Here is a 13,461-nt window from a genome sequence, read left to right as displayed (position 1 = left end):
GTCTGCCAAGCTTCAAGCCAGTTTTAACGCCATGCCTGAACGTCTTACTACTCCGTTGACTGAAATGAAGGATGCTATTGTGAATACATTAGCCTACTTTCTTCGTCGTCCAGTTTTTCCGCCGCCAAGAATAGTTTTTTAGTTGGTTGTTTTTCTTTTGGTCTGTTTAAACAATGTTTTTGTGGGACTTATGTTTGGTTATGCTGCTATTAGCTATTTGCTATTTGTTCTTTGGTTTAGCGTTTTTTTGCAGCATGTTATAAGTCTATATCTATGTTTGCTGTTTCTTTGCCTTTATTTTTGAGTGATGCCAAAGGGGGAGAAAGACAGTCAACTGTTCAGGGGGAGCCTACAAGGACTAGTCGACTAGTCAGGGGGAGCCTCCACCCATTCAGGGGGACCATCCGTTACAGAGAAGTTGACTACATATTATCTAAAATTGTCATCCTCAAAAAGGGGGAGATTGTTAGTGTCAAGTTTTTATGATGACAATTTTACTTGTGCAAGTATAGTAATTAAATCGCATAAGGAATATATGTGAGCCCACAAAACAGCCCCAACAAGATGGGAGCCCACAAAACAGCCCCAACGAGCTGGGCTCACTCAAGTAATGACTTCCCAGCCCAAACATTGCTAACAGCAGTACTCTTCAGCAGTACAAAATCATTCAAGAAAGGAAAAGATATCTGCAACATTAAAGAAGAAATATTCCAGCAGCATCAAATCGTTTCAAAGAAGGAAAGGCCATCTCCCACATTAAAAGGCATATCTCATGAAGTGTAATAATCTTGATGAATGATAATGCTGCCTCGACGCACAAGGAAAGCAGCAAAAGCTCAGTCTTATTCTTGGAAATAGGATCGTTAATTCCATTTCCAAGGATAAAATCCCTTGGGTTGATCTCTCTGCGTGAAGAGCCTAAAACGCTATAAAAGGGTTGCTTCACAAACACAAGACTTATGCAATAGTCTCATTCCCTCCATTGCTCTGCTTTACTTTTAAACAAACATTGTTAGTCTAAGTGATTTATAGTGTAACAAAAAAGAAAGGAGAGTTACAGTTTGTGAGGCTTTGTATAAAAAGGAATAAGAGTGTTTTGAGTGTAGACGTAGGAACTTCATTCAAAACCTCCATTGTACCAAACCTTATAAAAGAGCTGCAGAGAACACCCTTGCAACCCAAGGGGACTGGACTAGGATTTACATTGAATCTGAACCAGTATAAAATACGTGTGTCATTTATTTTCTGCACCTTACTTTAGCATTCACTGAGTAAGTAGTCGACTACTGGTTTAACCTAGTCGACTAACAGATCGAAAAATTTTAACAATTCACCCCCTATTAATTATCTGAATAACTTGAAGATTCTCAATATTTTTCCCCACTGGCCCACAAAAAATATTTCCAAATAGCTTGAGCAGTTGGAGAATGTAAATAAACATGGGAAATGTCTCCCACTTGTAGATGTTGACAACAATAGCATCTAGAAGGGAATTGATGACCCCATTTCTTTAATTTATCATCCAAAAGGTAATTTGAATTGCCAAAACTTCCACATAAAGAAAGATATCTTTATTGGTAATCCTTTTATCCACATTTGCTTATAAAGGATACTAGATTCCTTCCTTTGTCTAAGCAATTGGAAAGATAAACCTACAGTAGATTTACCTCTTGAATCCACTTTCCAATAAGCCTTATCTGCTTGCATGCTCTCCTCTGTTGGTTGAATGTTTTACATTATATAATTTGCCAAATCTTCAGGCAAAATTTCTCTCAATAACTCTTCATTCCCAATGTCCTTCCTCCACTGTTTCTTTTACAAGAATGATAGTTGAATCACATATAAAATCTAATGGAGTAATATGATATAATGATCCCATTCCTATCTAGTTATCAAACTAGGAATTGCCTTATTGAATCTTCCACCATATTTCATGCTCTATGTCATCTCTATACTTGAGCATTTTCCTCCACACATATGTACCTGACTTGATAGGAGCTATCACTGCATGAAACTTCTTCAGATACTTGTTACTCATAAAATTCCTCCAAAGAGACTGCTTGGTCCTCATATTCCACCACAACTTTGCAAAAAAGGCTTTAGATATATCTTGTAAGCTTCTGAATCTCATTCCTCCTTCTTCTTGTAGATGACATAATGTTGTCCATGTTGTCCAATGCTTGCTAGGATTCCCAATTGAATTGCTCTAAAAGAAGTTTGCAAACAGCATGTGTATTTGTTTAAGACTCCATTAGGTGGATCACATGCTGAAAGTAGATGTATGGGCATACTCTGTAGGACATGTTTGATCAGTGTTATCCTTCCCCTAATAGATAGCAACCCATTCCAAGAGCTAAGCCTATTTTGAATATTTTCAATCAACTCCTTATAGTGAATATTCAGCCTCCTCCCATAGTAAATTGGTACCCCCCCCCCACACACAAGTAAGAAAAAGGGGATTCTTTCTTTGGTATCTGTGTGACATTGTACACCATCTCCTTGATACTTTGTAAGGTCAAGTGATGCATGTATACTGCACTTTTCTGATCCTCTGGCCACTCACCTCCTCATACTCTGTCAGAGTTTATGTTACCAATCTCATGGACTGTTTATCAACAGAGGTGAAAATAATAGTATCATCTGCATATTCCAAGTGGTTGACATATGGACTCCATTTTGGAATTCCATACTCTTTATATTCATCCTCATTATGCAAATCATTCAATACCATTGAGAAACACTCAGCAGCCAATATAAACAAGTTACTCCCTCCGTCCCATATTACTCAGCCACATTACTAAAAATATATGTCTCAAATTACTTGCTCATTTACAAAATCAAGATAAAATTAACTAAATCTTTCCCATCTTACCCTTTGTATTAAATGTTCTTGAAAATAGTCAATAGTGATTCGAATGTATTCATTGAAGAGAGATAGGGGTAAGACAGTAAAATACATCTTTTATTTATGATTTCTTCAAGGGCGTGCAAATGGGAAAGTAACCAAGTAATATGGGACGGAGGGAGTAGGAGATAATGGATCTCCCTGTTTCACCCCCTTGTTGATTTGAAAAATCCACGTGGTTGCCCATTGGTCAAAATAGAGTACCAATTATTAGAGATGATCTTGTACACTAGATCAATAATGAATTCCCCAAAACCCATTCTCCTCAACACTTTAGTCAGAAAAAGTCATGATACTCTATCATAAGCCTTAGCCATGTCAAGATTAATGTCAACATTGGTAGGATTTCCTCCAATTCTAATATCATGTACTATTTCCTAAACCAATAAGATATTTTCAACAATAATTCTTCCTTTAACAAATCCTGATTGCTAAGGTGAAATAATCTCTGCAAGAAACTTTACCAATCTATCATGAATGATTCTGGAAAACACTAGTAAAGTTACTCAAGCTAATTGGTCTCATATCAGAAAAGGTGTTGATTTCCTTTTTCTTTGGGGGTAGTACTAGATTAGTACAAGTGATATACCATGAAAGTTCATTCCCACAGAAAAAATATTGCACCATTTTGATCATATCTTTAGAAATAATGTCCCAACAAGCTTGGAAGAGCTTTCCTGTGAAGCCATTAGAACCCCCTGCACTGTCCCCATTCAAACCAAACACAACCTTTTTAACCTCTTCATCATCTGGCAATTCATAAAGCTTCTGATTTTGTTCTTCTATAATCATCCTAGGAATCTTCTCCAACATGGCAAAGTCTGCAATGATGGATTCTTTTCTGAATTGGTCTGAGAAGAATCTAATTGCTTCCCGAGCTATCTCTGCTTCAGTTTCCAACCATATTCCTGCTTTGATTCTGAATTTTTGCAATTGCAATCTCTTCCTGTTTCCATTGACATGAGCAAGAAAGAATTTTGTATTTTTGTCTCCATCTTTAAACCATTGCATTCTTGCTTTTTATTTTCAAAACTTTTCTTCAATAGCATAAAATTTAATCTAATCAATTGTACTCTTTGCAACCTTCTCTATTCATCTCTGTAGGGTTCTGTTCAAATTCCCTCCCATGCACTTGCACACCTCCTCCAGAGAAGCTATCCTTTTAAAAGATATCACCATATGAATCCCTGCTCCATTTAGAAAGAGCTATACCCACATTTTTTAGCTTTTTATGAAAGTTAAAAAAAGGGGTCTGAGCTATAAGATTCCTCCCAATTTTGCTTGACTATTTCTTGAAAATTCCAATGTTCAACCCAAAAGTTAAGAAATCTGAATGATTTCTTAATAATTCTACTATCAACCTTCAAATTTATCAATAAGGTAGAGTGATCAGAACCTTGTTTGATGAGATGTTCAATAACTAGATTAAGAAAAGTATTATGAAAAGTTTGATTCGTAAGACATCTATCCAATCTTTTGAAAATACATGTATCATCAGATCTCCCATTCCACCATGTATATATGCTCCCAGTAAATCCCAAATCCATCAGTAAGCAAGTGTCAATACAATGCTTAAAATCCTCTCTCTCTCTGCAATATGCACAGGCAGTCCTCCAAATTTTTCAATATCTTCAGTAATGACATTGAAATCCCCTCCCACAAGCCATGGAATAGTAATGTGAGAGGATATGTCACATAAATCTTCCCATAGAGCAATTCTACCACTCCTTTCAGTACTAGTATACACAAAAGTAACCATTATTTCTTGTCCATCAACCATGTGTAAATTTGGAAGAAAGTAGCTGACCAATGTCTCTTTGTACTTCAACTTGTATATTTGCTTTCATAAACAACCTAATATTTTCTTTACATTATGCCAAGCTGTCCCCATATTCAACCATAGTCTATACATATCAATATGTCTCACATGCTGAAAAGGCTCTATTAAAGCAACATAATTAAACTGTTTTTGCCTATGTAATAGCACTACCCTTTCAAAGGTCTGTTGAGTGTTTACATACCTTATATTCCATATTAATGAGCAATTCATTGGAAACTCCTTTGGTAAAAGCTTTCCTTGTTTGCACTCTCCCACTGTTTTGGGTGGAACACTTTTATCTCTTACTTTGTGTTGTCCTCTTTTTGATTTTGTAATGTGTTTAGGAGAAACATCTCCTTTATTACTATCCTCCAGTAGACCATTGTTAACATATTTTTCACCTTCATCCCTAATGTCTGCCTCTATAAGCATTTTCTCTCCCTGTTTATCTGGTTCATGGTTTTTTGCTACTAATCAAGGATTGTGTTTGCTAGAGCTTGTTTGTTCTTCTTCCAATTCATCTTTATTTTGATGACTTATGTGTACTATTATTTACTTCTCCCGTTGTGTTCTATCCTCCTTACTTTATTGATTATGTTTTGCAGAAGTTACAGTATCACCTTCACCCAAGTTTGCATCCACATTTCTACTCAGCTCTGCTTCAAGTGGCTTATCAGGTACTTCACTATTTTGCTCCTCTTGTTGACCAACTAATTTCTCCAACTGTTTCTCTGAACTTGAGTTCACATTAGCTTGTATTTCTATATGTTGGGAGACCTCTTTTTCCCCATCCTCTTGGTTGTGTATGTTATGAACTTCCATTAAGTCCTTCATTTGATCCACTTGTTTCCCAACTGATAATTTCACTTGTTGATATGAACTTGAATCTTGTACCTCTATGGGTTGAAGTACCTCTTAGCCTTTAAGAATATGCTTCTATTTGTCATCTACTCCTTCTTCTTTGTCGGCATTTTCCACATTACTTGTAATTGTTCTCTCTGAATCTTGTATGACTATATCCTCTGACTGATTATCCCCTACCTCTTTCTCCTTCTTCTCTTCTTGATCCTCTCAGCTATCTATCCTTTGCTGCTCCTCCATAACTTTGTGATTTTCTATCTGTTTCCCAAAGGCAGCATCCACCCATGGTCTAGCTATCTCATTAATAGGGTTGCTACTATCTGTGTTTCCTTCTTGTGTTTCATTATGATTTTCTTGTTCCTCCTCCAAGTCCACTAAAGTGTTAAATTTGTTGCATGTAGCAGTGACTGTTATCTCTTTCTTTTTGCTCTGATTTGCAATTCCCTTCTCAACATTGAAATTTCTGTTGTCTTTGATGGGATCCAATTTCTCGGATTGCCTAACACTCTTCCACATGCCAACACTCTAGCAGAATAGTTGTATTGATTATTGTATCCTCTAATTTGTATTTCCCATAATTCTTCTTCCCTTCATATCCTTATGGCTTTCCCTCCTCTTGCTTTTGTTTGCCTTTGTCATTAGCCTGCCTATTATTTTGTTGCTCCTCTTCTTGTAACTGTTTGGCCTTTTTTGCTTCAGTTTCTTTGTTCTCCTGGAGATCTTTATTGCTTTCCTTACTATTGTGCACTTCATTAGAACTTTTTTGAAATTTTGCCTTGCCATTCTCCTGTGGCATCTCCTCTTTTCATTGTCATACTGAGCAAGCTCTGGATGGATAATTCTAAAATCACACTCATGATGCCCCTGTAATTTACATTCCTTGCAATACTTAGGAAGGTAATCATAATGAATCTGAATATTAATAGTCCTTATTTTTCATGTTATTTCATTTTCAATATCCATCCTCACTGTTTTGGGTAAATCTAACAAATCTACTAAAACCTTGACCCTAGCACAACTAGGTCTAGTCTGGTTGATAGTAGCCATATCCAATTGTATTGGAATACCCCCTGCAGATGCAACTGAAAAAAGAGTTTCTTTTACAAAGTATATAGGCAATAGATTTGGATAGGAAATACATGCCATTGTCTTTGATGTTTCTTCATCAATTTTGAAATTCGAATCACAGATCAGTGGTCTCATTTGGTACGAGTTTCCCTCTCTATCTTGAATGTAATATAAAAGCTTTGATATGAGATTCACAAAGTCTTCAAAAAGAGTTAATTTGATAAGCACATGTCGGTTTCTTAAAAAATCTATTCTGCACTCACCTTTTATTCCATATTGTGCAGGGATTATGAGACGAAGTTGTTCAATATCTGGTTGTTCATATGAAAATTTCCCTACCACAACATACTAAAGATTTTTAGTGACATTCATCTGATCAACTTCTGCTTCAGTGTATTTAAGATATGGCACCCCATGTAGGAAAGTTACTGGTTTTATTGGGATTTGGGACAGCGATTGTATTTGACTATGTAATGAATCATTCAAGGTTTTTGGTTTAAACAGATCTGAATATTGTAATGGATTAGGTTGGTATTTGGAAGAGTCGTAGTTTGTGAGGGTTGGCCAGCCACCATCGTGGACTGGCCACCGGCCATGGAGGCCATGCTCACCAAGTTTGAGATCTATGTATTAGGGTTTTGCATGAAAATAGGAGGTGAGAGAAGAGAGCTTTTTCGTGATTCAGTTATGTATCTATTTTTTTATAGGTCAGAAACGTTTAATTCATGCTGACGATGTGTTTTTCTCTTGAGACATAATATAATTAAATAATTAGAAATGTATTCTCTAACAATTTAACATTTTGAATGCCACACACTTTGATATGCAAGTGGTTCTAATTTCGAATCTCACCCCACCAAAAAAAATTAAGAATATATGTTCGCGGTACCTTATTGCCAACGTGATTACTTGAAGAATTTTGGCAAGTAAATATTTGAAGTTGCATATAAATAACATGTGATATCGTAGCCATAGCCGGTCATGTCTAGTCCCTTAGACAACTTGTGGTATAACATATTACTACTATATATGAGGGAAAATCAAAGGGCTTTTGTAGTCCTCAGAAAAATTTCCTATAAAATGTCAAACTTTTCAATTAATTATTTCTAGGTCCTAACCTTATTTTATGAAGTCAATTTTACTTTTTGATCTTATGGTCCACTTTTCAAAAGCTATCTAACCTCCTACCTTATTTATCCTTCTTTTTTTTCTATTTGGTGTCCGGAACTCCCATTAGAGCTCGATTAATCCGGATTCGCGTCGGGTAGGGCTCAATCGGGAAAAACGTTCCCTGCCCGGGGATTTTTTTCATACCCAGGAACCCTAGTTAAGGGAGGAGCAGTCTCATCCGATGCACTTTATTTTCCCTGTTGCTTTCTTCTATTGATCTTATCTATTAACCTAAAAAATAGTCATTTCTTTGTTAGGAGCCTGTTTGGCTTAGCTTATAAGTTGTTTTCAGTTTTTTTTTAGTGTTTGGCTGGCCAGCTTATAAGTCATTTTGTGTTTAAAATAAGCCTAAAAAAATAAGTTGGCCCATTTGGCTTAGCTTAAAAAAGCAACATAGCCCAATTTTTTTTTTTTTGGAACAGCTTATAAGCTGCTTTTTTTAAGCCCATCCAAACAGGCTCTAGATATTCTTGCTTCTTGTTGCTCTCTCGTTTTTTCTCCTTTTTCATTTAGTGCTTATTATAGATTTTTACATGTAAGCATTTTTTTTTACTTTATATTTGTATTATAAAATTTTAGAATTTCTTTTTTTTTTAACTTTAACTTTATGTTTTAATGTGCTCATATGTGTTTACAAAGATTTGTACTAAAATGATTTTCAGATGGTTTTAAAAATTATTCAATGATGCCATATAGTGTTGAAAATGAAAACATGTTATAAGTCTAGATCAGGTTATCTTTAAAATATTTTGTTCGGTTAACTAAAATCAATTTAAACACAATGAGTTTGAAGCAGGGCGGAATTAGAGTGTCAGCTACCGATTTGATCGGATTCTATAGCTTTGGTTCAAATTTTGTATTTGTCTTAAAGGTTCTTTAAATATGTATCGATTATTAATTTAGAACTAAATAACTTAAAAATTAGGATTCAGAACTCATAAATGTCACGACCCGACTAGCGGCCGTGACGAGTACCCGACACTTGTACCGAGCACCCCTTGTCTATCATATTACCTTTACCTCTTAGCAAGCCAAGTAAACAGAGCCACTTTTTTTTTTTTAACATTAATATTAGCAGCGTCATTCTGAACATGAACTAGTAAACTTCGTTATTACTTTATACAACAATCATGCCGAGACACCATACATACACCTGTACCTGACTGACTGTACCTATCTGTCTACGAGCCTCTAGACATAGTACATTTACACATAGAAAGGGCCGAGTACTGTCGTGCCCGAGAATACATACACAAAATAGTACCACTGAAGTGAGACTCCGGGACAACTGGAGCGATGTAGAGTACCGCTGGTAGAGCTCCTAAGGATCAAGTCCACCTGTCTACTGACCTGCGCGGCATGAAACGCAGCGTCCACAAGAAGGAACGTCAGTATGAATAGTGTACCGAGTATGTAAGGCATAAAAGATAATATAAACAGTAACATAGAGTACGATTAATAATATCATGGAGTCATAGGACATATAACGAGGCAGGAAAGTAACCTGTACGTGGGAAGGCCTCGGTTTCAGGCCGGCTATCATGTAGGCTTGTCCTTTTCTCTTTGAGACATTTCTTTCTCGTAGACACAGAAAATAGGATTTATATCGTGTCATGTTTTATCATATTATATCCTGCCCTATCATAGCGTGTCGTATTATGTCATGTCGTAGCATCTCATATTATAGTATATCTTGGCATAGCATATCATGTCATAGCATAGCCCCTTTTTCAGAACACGGTGTCCCTTATTCTCGTATACAGAAAACAGTACAATTCAGTAAACGGTATCTTTTACTCACATTTACAGACGCCGAATACATCGGCTCTCCCAACCCCCCTCCCCAACGGTGACCCAACACATCATATCATGTATATCATACATCATATATATATACAGACGCCGCGTACGGCTCTCCCATATCTCGCGTCCGGGCATCCCGCGTCCAGGATGGAATCCAGCTGAATCAGGTGGTGATATAACAGTGGCCCTTCCCCTTTCCCCATATACATATACGTGTACATTTACTTCTCTATTATACATATACATGTCTTATATACAAATACTTGTCCTATATACCTATACATGTCCATACACATATCCCTGTATCATATAACCAGCATGCACGGGAGTCCAAGGAAAGTTACGTCTATCGGAGTGACATAAAGTCGGTAACCTCCGATTACATTATAGAATACTCGTGATCGCTTTGTCTCACCTTGAAGGAACGAATATTTTAAGGTGAGACTATCAACGGAGAATAATATTAAAGTAAACGTAGAATGAAATCGTGGGCATCATAGATGACAGTTCATAGACTTTGAAATCTTTAGAAAATAAAGTCATAGCTAGGAAATATAAATAAGATTCAAAAATTAGTTTATCTTTTTCATGTTTACATAAGATACTTAGCTTAGTCATCTTAGTCATAGAGTCGTTCCGGTAGTACGTATCATAGGCATATCCTCTTATCTAACATCATTGTTATCATTATCGTCATGGAAGTGCCCTCGTTAGAGGAGTCATAGTACTTATCAGTTGGTAACGAAATCGGGATCAAAGGTTCCCTTTGGATTCACTTCAAGTAAGTCAAGCAAGATTGTAAGGAAAATCCGAGAGTAACGGGCCCACCTCGGGCCGGATGAGGTAGCGTGTACGATTTACATATGTTACATGTCTTCGCATTACATGTGAGGGTTCTAGGGTAATCGGGTCCCATTTATGCAACTTCTAGAGGTTTAGGAGGTCTTTCTACCATTTGCACATTTTCTAGTTCAATTCTATTGAACAAAAAGTGGAAAACTTTAGGTGCGGATTCCGGGGAATAGGGTTGTCCCCGAGGCTCGTAACCGACTTATTACATCCAAGACATGCCATAGAAAGAAGGGTGAAGCCTTACATACCTTTTTCCGCTCCTTTAGCTATTCCAAATTCACGTTGCAATCTCGTCGAAATCTGCAAATTGGTCATTTTTACCCAAAACTCTCATTAGGATACTTAGAGTTGAAATCTTAAGGTAATACTTGGCTACCGAAATTTCGGCAGCACCTCCTCTGTAAATATACCATCCTCGACATTCAATTTAGTCAAATTCTCGTCAAACACAATCCGGGAATTCAAACCCGGCCAAACTATTAACATAATTCAACAACAATACTAACAATTTTCATATTCAATCAATTTACTTCTTCTTCTGAAAACTTTCCAACTCCAATAAGAACATTATAATTCATATGTCAACAATACCATACTAACAACATTATCCTCCATACATACAAGAACATAATATTCAATTTAAATACCTTAATCACAAGTCTCCAACTTCTACAACTTCACAAGATTATTATGCATTCATTAACAACATAGTATCCACGATACAACAACAACCAAAACACTAAATAAAATTAGCTCATCTTCTTCCACCATTCAACACATACACACGGTTATACATACAATATACCACACGGCCACCATCATGCATTCATAACTACAACCTCTCCAAAATCATTCAACTTCTCTTATCGACATAACATTCACAACAATAACAACCCAATGCTAGACACAATAATTAAACATAATTTCCTACATCTACCTAGGTACACACGGCCACACCCTTACATTCTTATTCTCCATAGATTTCACTCATTTTACACACTACAACATGCACAACATCCATAACACATAAGAAAAGGATGAATTCTTACCTTCTTGCTTCAACTCTTCACTTGGCTATATTTTGTAGCTTGAAAGAATATAAGCTTTTCTTGCTCCAACAACAACTCCACCTTGTTAAGAACCCTATAATTGGTAGGAAATGATTTTGAAGAATTTTTTTTGAAATTTTCTTGGAATTTTTTTCCTCTTGGCCGAAATGCCTTCTTGTTTTTCTCCTCTTCTTTTTGTTCTTCACTCTCTTGAAATTTCTAGAGAAATAATGAATATTGGAATAACTTTATACAAGTCTTCCACCCATTTTTTTCCATATTTATGAATAAGTCCCTCAACACAAAAATATGACTACATGACCCCTTCCATTCTTTTCTAGAAAATTCCTCCTTTTTCTTGAATTTCCTTAAGTCTAAATAAGGAAGACTAATGTCTTTCCATGCAAGATTTGGCCCATATAGTTTTTGTAATTCACACTTAGCCCTCCTTTCTTTCTTTTCTAAAATTTTCTCCCATTTTCTTGAGTTTTCTCAAAAATGAATAAAGAAGACTAAGTGTCTTCTTATGTAAGTCTTAGTCCACATAGGGTACACAACCACTATGGCCTTTCAAGAACCTTCATGAACACCTTGTGAAATTACCGTTTCGTCCCTAACCATCCACGTTATTTCCATGATACTAATGTTGTAAATAATATTTATAATCCACTTGTACATTGAAGTACATTTGGAAAATGGTCATTCCCTCAACTTCGTCACGACTACCTTGGAATATCCGAACGTATAAAATACAGGATATAACAATAAACTTCAAATTCTGACTCTGCATCTTATTTGAAGTAAATAATTTCATCAAAATCAAAGTTAAAATATTAAAGGTGTGAAATGAAAGTTTCGCTTTTATATATTGAAAATATACTTATTTGAAATTTAATTATTACTAACATAAATTATATTTCTTTAATTAAAATATTTACTTTTATATCTTGATTTGGAAGCCCGGGCCTCATGAATCTAGTAGGTTAAATGAGTATAATGTATATGAATTAAATGAGTTTACTATTGAAAAATGAGGCTTTAATATAACATGACATGTCAATTAGGAGAGAATAAATTTTTTATTTTATTTTTTGAGAAAAAATAAGAGTTAAATAATTTTATTATTGTAAAAGAAATATAGGTGATTTTAGTATGCAATTTTCAAAACTTGAATGATCATTTAGGCAATTAACTCTCACAAAATAAGACAGAGGTGGTATATGTCACCCCTAATTTCAGTGCTTTTTAAAGAAAGAATTTTACATAGTTAAAAATTAGATTAAGAACGTACTTGAAATCACATTTCAGAAGGTATTCCCTCCGGTCTAATTTAAGTATCTTTATTTCTTTTTTGTCAATTCAAACATCATATACGGTAAGTTTATAACTACAAAATTCAAAAATTATTTTAATAAATTATAATATATACTAGTGGCTTTTGGCCCGGGCTTACTAAGATTGAAAGTTAAATTCGTAATTATTTTTATTTTTTGTCCCCTTCTTTGTGACATTAAGTTATTGAAAGATTATTTCGATATTTTCTGCAAACTCTAGCACGGGCCCAAAACCAAGATTAAAAGTTAAATTTGTAATTTTTTTAATTTTTTTTCCCGCTCTTTGTCACATTAACTTATTTAAGATTAGTTCGATATTTTCTGCAAACTTTTAAAAAATAAAGGCTTCCCATATATTTAAATTGCATAAAAATATTTGAAAATTGAACAAAAAATCTCTTTTTCCTCTTACTTTAGACCTTTTTTTTTAACCTTCAAAAAAATACATGACATAAAGTCTCTTAATTTTTTAACAACATCCAATATGAACTATAACATTTTCTTCCCAAAAAAAGAAAGATGGTTTGGTTCTTGAGACATTATGCTATATTTATTCTTTTGTTGAGATTTTAATGAGGTTACTTATAAACAAAGATAACT

Source organism: Lycium barbarum, chromosome 8 (genome assembly GCF_019175385.1).
Source record: "Lycium barbarum isolate Lr01 chromosome 8, ASM1917538v2, whole genome shotgun sequence".
Lineage (NCBI taxonomy): Eukaryota > Viridiplantae > Streptophyta > Magnoliopsida > Solanales > Solanaceae > Lycium > Lycium barbarum.
The sequence above is the reverse complement of the archived record's forward strand: the minus strand, read 5'-3'. Positions refer to the sequence as shown.